We start from the raw sequence: 10,900 nt of genomic DNA, 5'->3' as shown, positions 1-10,900 counted from the left end.
CCTGCTTCCCACAGAGTGTTTCTCTAGATGGGTGTAGCTTAGTGGTTAGAGCATCTGACTGCAGATCAAGAGGTTGCAGGTCCAAAACACAATGTACATCACTTTGAATGAAAGTGCCTGTCCACGCCTGTGATTGTGGTGTGTCAATTATGGTTATTGGTTTGAGTATTTGTGTGTGAGAGGGAGAAATGGATAGTATCCCTGCGTTTGTGTTTGTGTGTGCGCGCACGAGTGTATGGGAGGTGTAAATAGTATCCGTGTGTGTGTGTGTGTTTTATAGTGTGTTCAGCAACTTGCTGTAACCCTGTGACAGCCATTGTGTTTCCTGTTGTTAACAGAACTCCACAGTCCTATTGTCTCCCAACCTGTTAAATGACTCCAGCTCCTTGGAGTGTTCTCAGGGTCAAAGTTCACATCCTAACCAAACACCATTCAGCCCATCTAAACCACCCACAGGGGAGCTCCCTAGAAACAGAGGGATGACAGGAAGGAGAGAAATCCCTTCATCCTGCTCTTTCATCTTTATGACTGTCTGTTCCTTTTTATCGATTCATGAAAAATAGAGCATTTTGGATGGCGTGCTGGGTCGCCGCGGCGACGCTTCGTGAGCCTCAGATGAGCGGCGACGGTTGTTAGGGATGAAAGAGGAACCTTCAGGTCCGCTTTCATGACAACACACAGTCTGAGTGTTGCATGCTGGGAACTGCCCTTGTATTTTTGACTGGATTTAGAATGTGTGTCTTAAGTAAATGGAAACATAAGGATGGATGGATGGATTAAAAGATAGCGAGTGCAAAAAGGGATGGGTTAAAGTGTTCAGTGTTCAGCCACTGTCGATGGTAGACATGGCCGATGTTCGCCAGCACCTGGGATCGAACCCGCCACCCCCCATGAACCCATCACTACGGCAACAATCGGCTATTGATCCGCCGGTGCGGGTGGCCTGTAGGCTACATAGCCTACCTGAGGAGTGAATTAAACTTACACAGGCTGGCTTTAATGTGAGCAGCCCGAGGCCAGCTCTCTGAGCCTGGCTCTGGGTGGATGTGCCTCTGACCTGGCCTGGACATATACTGCCTCAGCCGCGGATCGGTATGAGGGAGGGAGTCAGGTGGCTGAGCGGTTAGGGAATCGAGCTAGTAATCAGAAGGTCGCTGGTTCGATTCCCGGCCATACCAATATGACGTTGTGTCCTTGGGCAAGGCACTTCACCCTACTTGCCTCGGGGGGAATGTCCCTGTACTTACTGTAAGTCGCTCTGGATAGGAGTGTCTGCTAAATGACTAAATGTAAATATGAGGATAGCGAGACGATAGCCATCACATAGTAGCCTACACAGGGTGGCTTTAATATGAGCAGCCCAAGGCCAGCTCTTTGAGCTTACACACACCCTCCTGGCTAAGTCGTCCACAGTGAGGGACCTATTTTCTGTGAGGAATCCCAGAACTGGTGGAAAAATGTCTATTGCTTGAGTAATCGCTGGCTTGCCAGGCACATTTACCCCGAAAACAACACTTTCAACCCCGCAAACGATGAGTCTTAAATCAAAAGCGACTCGGAAGAATTTGAGCCAAGTTCTCATTCGGCTGACTCCACCCAGGTCTGGGCGAGACCGAAGAAAGCGAAGGACTGGAGTTCTTCTTTGTATTTTCTATTCTATTATTTTCCACAGAATGCCCTTTCTCTCATCGAGGATCGCTACACCTCCCCAAATGTCATATCAGGAGTGTGTCTGTGCCGGATCTGGATTCTGCTCAGGTATTTCCCATGAATCTCCTCTGGTAGGCAGGTTGCCATGTCAGCCACAGGCAGGTTTGGGTTGCAGGATAATAAAATTCCTCCTCCCTGCCCTCCTGTGTTTCTCTATTACTCATTCTCTTTAACAACGTCGTGGAGCTTTTAATGTTCTCGACGCAACCCCGGGGCCATGCCACGGGTCATTTCAGACCGGCCTTTTGTCAACCGAGACCCCGTACGCTTCCCTCCTACGAAAACACCGCCCGTTATTTCATCCTCCTATCGGCGTAGCCTACGCTTAACCGAGCACGTCAGTTATTTTTCTACGTTTTTTTTGGGGGGGGGGGGGTTGTTTGTTTTTTTTTAAACAGCGTTGTCGACCGCATGCATACCTCCATCAGAGGCGGATTAGCTATTGAACGTGTTGTGAGGTTGGAGGTCGATGCTAACACCTGTTTCTGCCTGCTCCGTGTTCTCTGTACCAGACGAGAAGGAGGCTTCAAGGGTGACTCATCGCTCTGGAATTCCGGGAGGAAGCTGGGGCCGCGAGGAGGGGAAAAGTCGAACCATAAATCTGGGATGAGAGACAAAGGCAACCTACTGGAGGAAGTCCCCCTTATCTTCCCTGACTGTCATGGGAACATCTGGAGGTGTTTTTACTGGGTTGCCACTAAGAGCTGGATGGTGCTTAACACCTGCATACCACAGTCTGACTCTCACCGCATCAGCACTTCAGGGTCTTGAGTAGTTAGCTATAACAACACAGTAAATGACTGGTCTTTGGATGAAGGAACATCCCAGGTTGTTTGAAATGTTTAGATTTTACCTCAAAAGAGGACAAATAAAGTACATCTTGATCTCAGCTTGATCTCATCCTAATTTCAATTGAACCAGAAGGCTACATCATATGAGAACTTTCAAGACAACAGATTATTAGACCTAAGTGTGTTCAGTTTGGTGAAAAGAAAATCCCAATAGAGTGACGAGCAAAACACCATCCCTTTAAGGTAATAACCTAAACAATCCCTTTAAGGTAATAACCAAAACAATCCCTTTGACTACATGTCCGCCACCCCCCCTTCTCTAACTCTCTCCAGCCTGCGTCCACGGTGAAGCCTGGTCAGGATGGTGGCAACGCTGGCAGGGGTCGGAATAAACGACTTTCTGTGGGTCCTAAATCCCCGAAGCGTTCACTCCAAGAGGATCCCCCCCCCCCCCCCCCTCAGCTTGCCTCTGTCAAATGCTCCATGAAATGGCTCTAACATGCCTTGTTCCTCTCAGCTTAGGTCCAGTTAGCCATGAAGCTCTTCCTTCCTGGACCCGTGCCCAACGCTGCAACCTTCAGGGCCTACAGTATTCACCGGCCCACGTTCTCTATTCGCTCCGAAGGACGCGCTCCGCAGAAGGATGTTGCTATGCTGTAGCAGCGGAGCTGAAAGGGGATGTTCTACAGCAGTAGAGAAGGTGTCGTAGCGCAGAAAGTGCCCAGAAAGTGCACACACACCCGTATCCTTTTTGATGAACGGACAAAATAATGAAACAATACCGCCATTCCGAAGGCAATTTACTGAGCCTCGGACATCTTGCCTCCTAACGTTCAAAGGTTTTATCCATCACTGCCCAGCGCTGTCGGGGCCAGAGGGCCTTGGCTTGGGCTGCGTTTCTCTCTCCGAGGCGGGGGGTGGGCCGGGTGGAGCCAGCTGCTGTTTGATCGAGGGGGTGGGGCTCGGGGGAAGGAGGAGGGGGCAGGTGAGTGAGTGAGACGGCCTCTGCACCTGTGGAAGGTAGACTCTGGTGCCTGACCATCTGTTTCCCACTCTGGACCTGGTCACTAATGACCAGGGCATTTACGTGTGTGTGTATGTGTGTATGTGCCCATCTCTTTTATCTCTCTCAACCCTCTCTCCGTCTGCTCTCTCTCTCTCTTTCTCCCTCTCTCTCTTTCTCTCTTACACACACGCACACCTATGGTCTACCATTTCACTCTCCATCTCTTCTTCATCCTTAACACGTCAGGCAGTAATTAAATTAAACTAAAATCACAGATGAAAAATGTCTTACTCCTGTGCTTTAATCAGGAGCGTTTTACCTCCAGGTGAGTAACGAGTGGAATATTAATCTGTGCACTGCTGAAGAGTATTATTACTCTATTATATTATTAAGCACTTATGAGTCTCTGTTTATTGGAGAGTCGTTGTGAAGGGCTTAAATTCCCTCTGAGAGAGATAAAATGAGTTCATATTCTTCTCGAAGGGATTGCCCATCATCTCAACTCTGTGATTAATCTAGATTTTGCTGGCATCATCCCTCCTATCATGAACTGCTATTGTTGTCCTTTTTTTAATTACATTGCATTCCCTGGTGGCAGTGGCTGTACATTGTACCTGCAGATGGTCCATTTTGGCTCAGGAGTTGCACACTCTGACACATAAAAACGGAAACTGGTACAATGGCTATCTACTGGCTGTGTGTCTTTCCAAGCATTGTCTGCTTTCTCTTTATCGACAATCAGCTGTAGATAAGTCTGGTGTCGGGGAAGAGAGAAAGGTAGAAAGAGAAAAGCAGAGAGAGAGAGAGAGAGACAGAGAGAGAGGGAGAGTGAGAGAGAGAGAGAGAGAGAGAGAGAGAGAGATGGGGTTCTGTGATGGAGTCAGTGAGGATGAAGATAAATGACACCAGGAGGACTATGTCGCCTGTTTAATAATGCTTATTCATCACTGTCTCAGGCCCTGGCCGTGAACACCACACAGCACAGCCCAAACACACACACACAGCCCAAACACACACACACACACATCCACGCCACACATTGGCTGTTGCGTGTGTGTTGTTTCTACCCAAGCTACCCCCTATTCCCTTACACCATACAAAACATCACCACCCCCACACATAGTCCACAGACAAACAAACACACAACAAATTATTTTAAAAATAAATGATTGTGTTGCCTAAAAATCTATCTTCTGCAGCTGTGCGTGTGTTGTGTGCCTGTAGGTGTGTCTCAGCGTACCTTGTTTGTGAGAGCATCCAGGATGTGTTAACATCAGCTCAGGTGCCTCTCTGTGCCCTACCTATTCTTATTCAGCTCCACATCGTTTCTTAGCGGGGGCTCTGGAAACCTGTGGAGCATGCAAACTATCTCTCATCGTCGTTTGAAAGCACAGCAGCACACACAGCCATAAGCCAAGATGAAAGAAGTTGAGAGGGAGAGAGAGAGAGAGAGAGAAAGAGTGAGGGGAAGAGAGGGAGAGAGAGAGAAATTGAAACTAAATAAAAAGAAAAAACCTCTAGCCTCCAACTGCAATGTGAGGAAAAATCCATTTAATCTGAGCTTTTTCAAGCCTCTCTAATGGAAAATTGAGTCCATAGAGTGTCTAAGATGGATACCCCAAATGAAAAACATGGGACTTCTGACCCTGGGCCAAGGGCTATCCATCCCTACAGACAACAGGAGTCTGGAGCCTGATCTCGATGCAGTTTTTGTGTGGGTCTGTCAGTGATTCACTTAGACAGTTATTGCCACAGTTCTTTCATCAATGTGATTCTGAATGGATTATCGGATTCCTACTTTTCCAGGCGCATGGGTGTGTATTCATGCTACGGTGTTGGTGATTACACATCACATGTCAGACGAATGACATTCAGAGGAGGGGACGCTCTGAAGAGGAGTGTTTTTTGATTTGCAGTGCCTCGAATGGAGTTGGGAAACCATCAGCCAAAACCAACCGCGGGGTGAACATTAGAGTTTGACTGGTGAAACAGCATTTCTCTGTTGGTCAAGCAGCTAATTTGTCAATCCTCCAATTCTCCTAACCCGCTCACCAGCAAAAATGCTTGTAAATTCACGTCAACACCCACACAGATCAAACGTAGCTTGCTTCAGCCGCTCAGTTTGACCAGCAGCCACACTGGAACCCCCGAGGAGCCTGCTCCGTCTACACGTCCAGCTTATCAAGAACCGCAGGAACCACAGCACAATGACCGGGGATTTTTTACCAAGCAAGCGCTTCCATGTCAGCCAGCTACTGGAGCTCCTCCACTGATCCAGGACCAGTCCAGACTGTAGCAGATACACAGAGCCCTGCCAGGGTGTGAGTGTTGTTCACTGGTCTGGGGTCAGCTGTGGACTGTGGTGGATGCATTTGGCGGAGGGATTAGGAAAGTGGCCAATGGGAAACGGAACAGAGGGGGTCCAAATCAATTAGTACCACTGTAGATGTAGGATCGTGACCAGTGTCTGTGATTGGTTGCCTGGACACACACTGTCTCTGGGTGGGGGGTTGGCTGATAGAGGAGACAGTGTGTTCTGGATTAGTATTACACAGTATGAGCAGTGTACTGTGTTAGATACCATGTAGGGGTGCCATACAGTCGGATATCATCTTTTGCACTGATTATTATTCTGTGTCGGTGAGATTTTTATTCCAAGTGATTTTACGAGATGATCTACAGCAATTAACACCTCTGTTATTGGAGAAGTGATTATTTAGTGGTTATTTACATTTACATGTATTCATTTAGCAGACGCTTTTATCCAAAGCGACTTCCAAGAGGTTATGAGTTCAAAACGAGGCTGATGTTGTTTGATTGAAACAAACAAAGCGTGTGTGTACATACATCCTCTCCTCTTCAAATTTACTCACATTTCTACATATTTACTTGGCCTTTCTGCTGTAGGGACACAACCCTTTTTGTAAGGGATTCTCCCCATTTAACCTGGTGCATAAGTGAGACAGTTACAAATGTCGTTCCATTGTTGCTCCTCCAACCTCCTGACAGCCATGCTTCAGAAACAATGAGGGCTCTTGCGAGTTGGACATGACTGCATTAACGACTAATTATCACATCGACTGCCAGCATTCAGCGAAAGCCAAACATTGGACAGTAAAACGCAACAGGCCAATTCCACCGAAGCTGCCATAAAAGAACAGTATTGTGGTTATTTTGTATTGAATTAATATGTTGCTTTGCGTATTTAGTTGTAATAGGCATTGCTGTGGGGTGTCTCTTGAAAGACATCCAGCTTTTCTGTCATGACATGGAGACTCGCCTCTGGTAAAAAAAAATTATGTTTAAGGCGTCGTTCCCATGCTGACTTTATGAGATATACATATTTGCCAAGAAGGGAATTCCACATTGCGGACTGTGGGAAACAAAATAATCTTCAAAGAAGGTTTAAAAACAGGATGTGCCTTGGTTCGCTATTTAGGATTTGTATGCTTTCATGTCTAGCCTAATAAACAAAGTAGCCAAAGAGTGTTGTCTGTTTTCATTTCAGTTTGCTTTCGCCTTTTCTGAACGTGCCCCTACGTAAGACTACAAAATCTCCCAGACTGTCGGATTAAATTACTTGTGAATACAATCCTCAATCTCTTATACACACAGATATGCTGTTGACACTTGTTGACACACATATATAGACAGCTCCCGGACTCAAACAAAACAAAAATTGCAACTGAATTTGAAAAAAATCTGGATTCCGTCCAGTCAGACAGGAAAACCACTCTGCTTCTCACGCCACAGAAAACCAATGTTACGTCAAAAAATGGTCAAATAAATATCCAAAATAAAGGTCTGGAATAAATTGAAGGAGGAGTAGAGTATCTCTTTGCTTCTTTAAGAGGTGTCATGCTCTGCTCTTAGAAAGGGGGTGTACAAGCAACAGGACAGTACTATGGATTTCACAACCAACTCATTCTTCTAGCTTTGACCTTTATCTACAATGCAGTTGAATCCAGTGAGAGTTTATCGATTTCCTTGTCTCATGTCACTTATCTCACCTCTGTAAGACTGCACTGTATATTAACATGGCCGTTGGTCTGAACTTGATTTTTTCCCCGCCGTTTTCCACTGTTGACTGAACGTTACCGGCACTGCAGAGGACGGTTGATGCTGAAAGTACGACAGCACCAGTATGCGCTACGTTTTCCAGGAACGGTTGGACAACGAACACGTCTTGTGATTCACGGTGTCATTGCTGCCGTCGTTCCTCTTTCTCTCCTTCCTCCCTGGATGCTGTTGCTGTTTCCCCCCTGCCTTGGAAGACTAGTTAGCATGCACTAGATGCCGAGGTGGCTCACTGAACGTCAGTCCAAAGGCGTGGGCCCATCTGCCTGCTGCACAACCCTTTTCTAATTTCTGTACGAGATGTCGCAGCAGCTGTCTAAACAGAACCGTCGCCTTCTGTAGTGTGAACGGCTCTAATTTCCCTTTTATAAACCTCCTTGTCTGTCTATTCCCTACAGGGAGAAAAAAAAAGCTGCTTTCGCTCTCATTTGCGCTGCATTCCAGGTGCGTGGTTGTGTGTATGTGTGTGTGTGTGTGTGTGTGTGAGAGAGGGTACCTCAGGTGCATACTGATAAAACAGTCCTCGTCCGAGTTTCTTCCCACCTCGCCACGTCAGTACATCTGTCCACCATGTGACCCCTGACCTGAAATCTCCGCCGTTACAAGAATAGGTTGGAGTTACGAGGCACTCGATCATCTACGTCCTCTTTAAACGGACGAGAATCGCCTCATTGTGTTCTGACAAAGAGGTGAAGAGGTTCAAACCCGGAGGTCAAGTCTGCGCTCGGAAAGAGGGTTATTACATCACGGGTGCTCATCCCCCTCTGTGGGTTCCCAAGTGTCCAGTAGAGGGTCTTTGATCTTAACTAGAGGCCCAGGGAAAGATAGCAGAGGAGGCCGTAACTAGGAGCAGATAGAGGCCTGTGGCCTCTTGCCCACTAGCTAACCCCGAGACCCCTTTATCTGTCTCATGAGAAAATGATAAACTGCCTTGTAAATCTGGAAGGATTCTCAGCTTGGTTGCTCCACAGGAATTGTGGGATGTGATTGGAATCTTACCTTGGTGTGTGGAACGCAGTCTAGATGTTACTGCGTGATAGTTGGGGCATTAGAGTGTTCCTTCTGTTCCCTGCATTGTTTTTTCATACCTTTAACTTTGCACCTGCCAGCTTTCCTTCATTGATTCCTAAATAAAAATATATCCTGGACCCTCGCTAGAACCGGTAGAGGAGTTCATAACTGTGTTCCGCAGGGAGGAGGATCGAGAACAGGAACAGTCATGATAAGGAACGTCTAAATCCCCTCCGTGTTATCCATCTCTGTCCGCAAACACACACGGTCACAGTGAAGTTGCCGGGCAACGACTGAGAAAGGAGATTGCGGATCTCAAGGTCGGGATCAGATGGTGTATCCTCCTGCGCCAGGCTTCCAACCTCAAGGTGGCCGCTGCCAAATCCCCTCCAATCCTCAATAATTCCATCTGATTCCCTCCCCGCCTCTCCTCCCTCCTCAATTTGCCCTCCTCTGTGTGTTTCCTCAACCGGTCACAGCAATACAGCCAAGAGATACGGCGGAGGAACTTTCAACCCCCATAACACGTCGGCCATTTTTTTTTAGGTATCCCTGCGGTGGTGTGAAAGGATTAGCACCCTCCGGGCCGAGGTCGACCCTTTGATTGGTTACGGTTCACGCAAACGCTTGACCTTGCGAGGTCGTTACGCGGCCAGTCTTTGATGCTGTGGTTACACCACGGTGTCTTTAAATTGTGGGGGGGGGGTGAAAACTGTTTGGATGGGTAAGCGTGCAAAATGTGTTGAAACAGAAGTCGAGTTTTGTGTTTGATCCCATCAACTCTAGACCACGGCACCTTGTGTGCATGTGAAGATGAGTGACATTCTGAGTTGTGTTGAGCTATTAATATCTTCTGTTCGTGTTTGGGGGAAGAAATGTCAAAAGACAATCCAAGAGTTGTACCATTGTAAGCACCTTTTATTTTAAAATACTATATTTTAAAAAATTCGGTACTTTTTTTGAAAACGATGCGGCAAATAAATCCCTTTGAGCTAAAAAATAAATAAAACCAAGCTTGTCATTTAACAGGCTACCTCCCAAGTGACCTGTGTGTCCCTACCACACAATGTGGTGGCTGGAAGATGTTAGGAGCCACTTGCTCACCCAGGCTTGTAAAAGGACAGCCTCACACTGCAAGGAGAGCAGTAGCTTGTTAACTTGGATTTCTTGGTGTTCTGTGAAACTTTAAGGATGTTTACTGTTAGTTCCTGAACAAGGGGCTAAAGGTTCAAAAACAAATCCAGCCTTGTAGACAGGTAGGGTAGCTTGGAACTAAAACGGTAAATTGGCTTCCAAAAAAAGGTGTTGCAGTCCTGAGCTTTCCTTGACAATGTTGTATTCCAACCCAGGGTGAAACGATTTACCTTCCTTTGGTGAACATTTTAAAACAAAACTGCTTTCAAGACGAAATTGTAGCAACCAACCATTAATATAAAATATCATTATTATTCATGAAGATCTCCTGTAACGCAAAGCTAACGCTAACGACCGCTCAGCTAGCTTAGCCACTGTTGTAATTTCGAGCACAGCTCCTTCATTTGTCTGCTAGCAGGTAGGCTGCAGACCTCCTGGGCACCAGGCGGAGGGTAAACAAGCTTCAAAGGCCCTGCAGCAGCCCTGGACCTGACCCAGGGTGAGGCATGTCTCATTAGTTACCCACCAGGCAGCGTCTGGAGTAATCAAGCTCACCTCCGTTGACTCCGTGGATGCAGTAGGCACCGTATTCTATTCAAATCTACCACAGAATCGGTGAATACCTGAGTTTCTCTGTAATGGGACACGCCGGGTGCCCAGTGCCGGTCTAACCTTGAGATGAGTTCATGTCCGACATCGCCGGTTGTTTTGGATATTATGTTTTAGTATGCCACATGTTGGAACTAGTCACTGCTTTTGAGTTGGAGGTTTCAGTGGACTTGACGGCATTATCCTCAACATCGTGTTTCTATTTTGTCATCTTGATGGTTGATGGTTACAACATCTGTGTTAAACATTCAGGACAACGTCAAAGTCTTCCCCAAACCCTTTTCACCCTTCATCAACTAACTCATCAGGAACTACCCCCCCCCCCCCCTCCAAATTGAGCACTACTAATTACTCATGAATGATTCAGCACAGGCCATTACAGTTAAGGAAAGACATTCTCAATAACTCAATAACCAAAACACACTTGGTGCCTGGTTGGTCTGTGATGCCCTCCAGAAACCTGAAGGTGTTGTGAATCCCCCTGAGGCTGAGACTGTAGCAAAGCCTATGATTTCCTGAACCTGCTGTGGTCATCCGATGATGGATAGCTGGGCAGCAGATG

Source organism: Hypomesus nipponensis, chromosome 10 (assembly GCF_054491055.1).
Source record: "Hypomesus nipponensis isolate SF chromosome 10, ASM5449105v1, whole genome shotgun sequence".
Lineage (NCBI taxonomy): Eukaryota > Metazoa > Chordata > Actinopteri > Osmeriformes > Osmeridae > Hypomesus > Hypomesus nipponensis.
Note: the sequence above shows the minus strand (reverse complement) of the source record.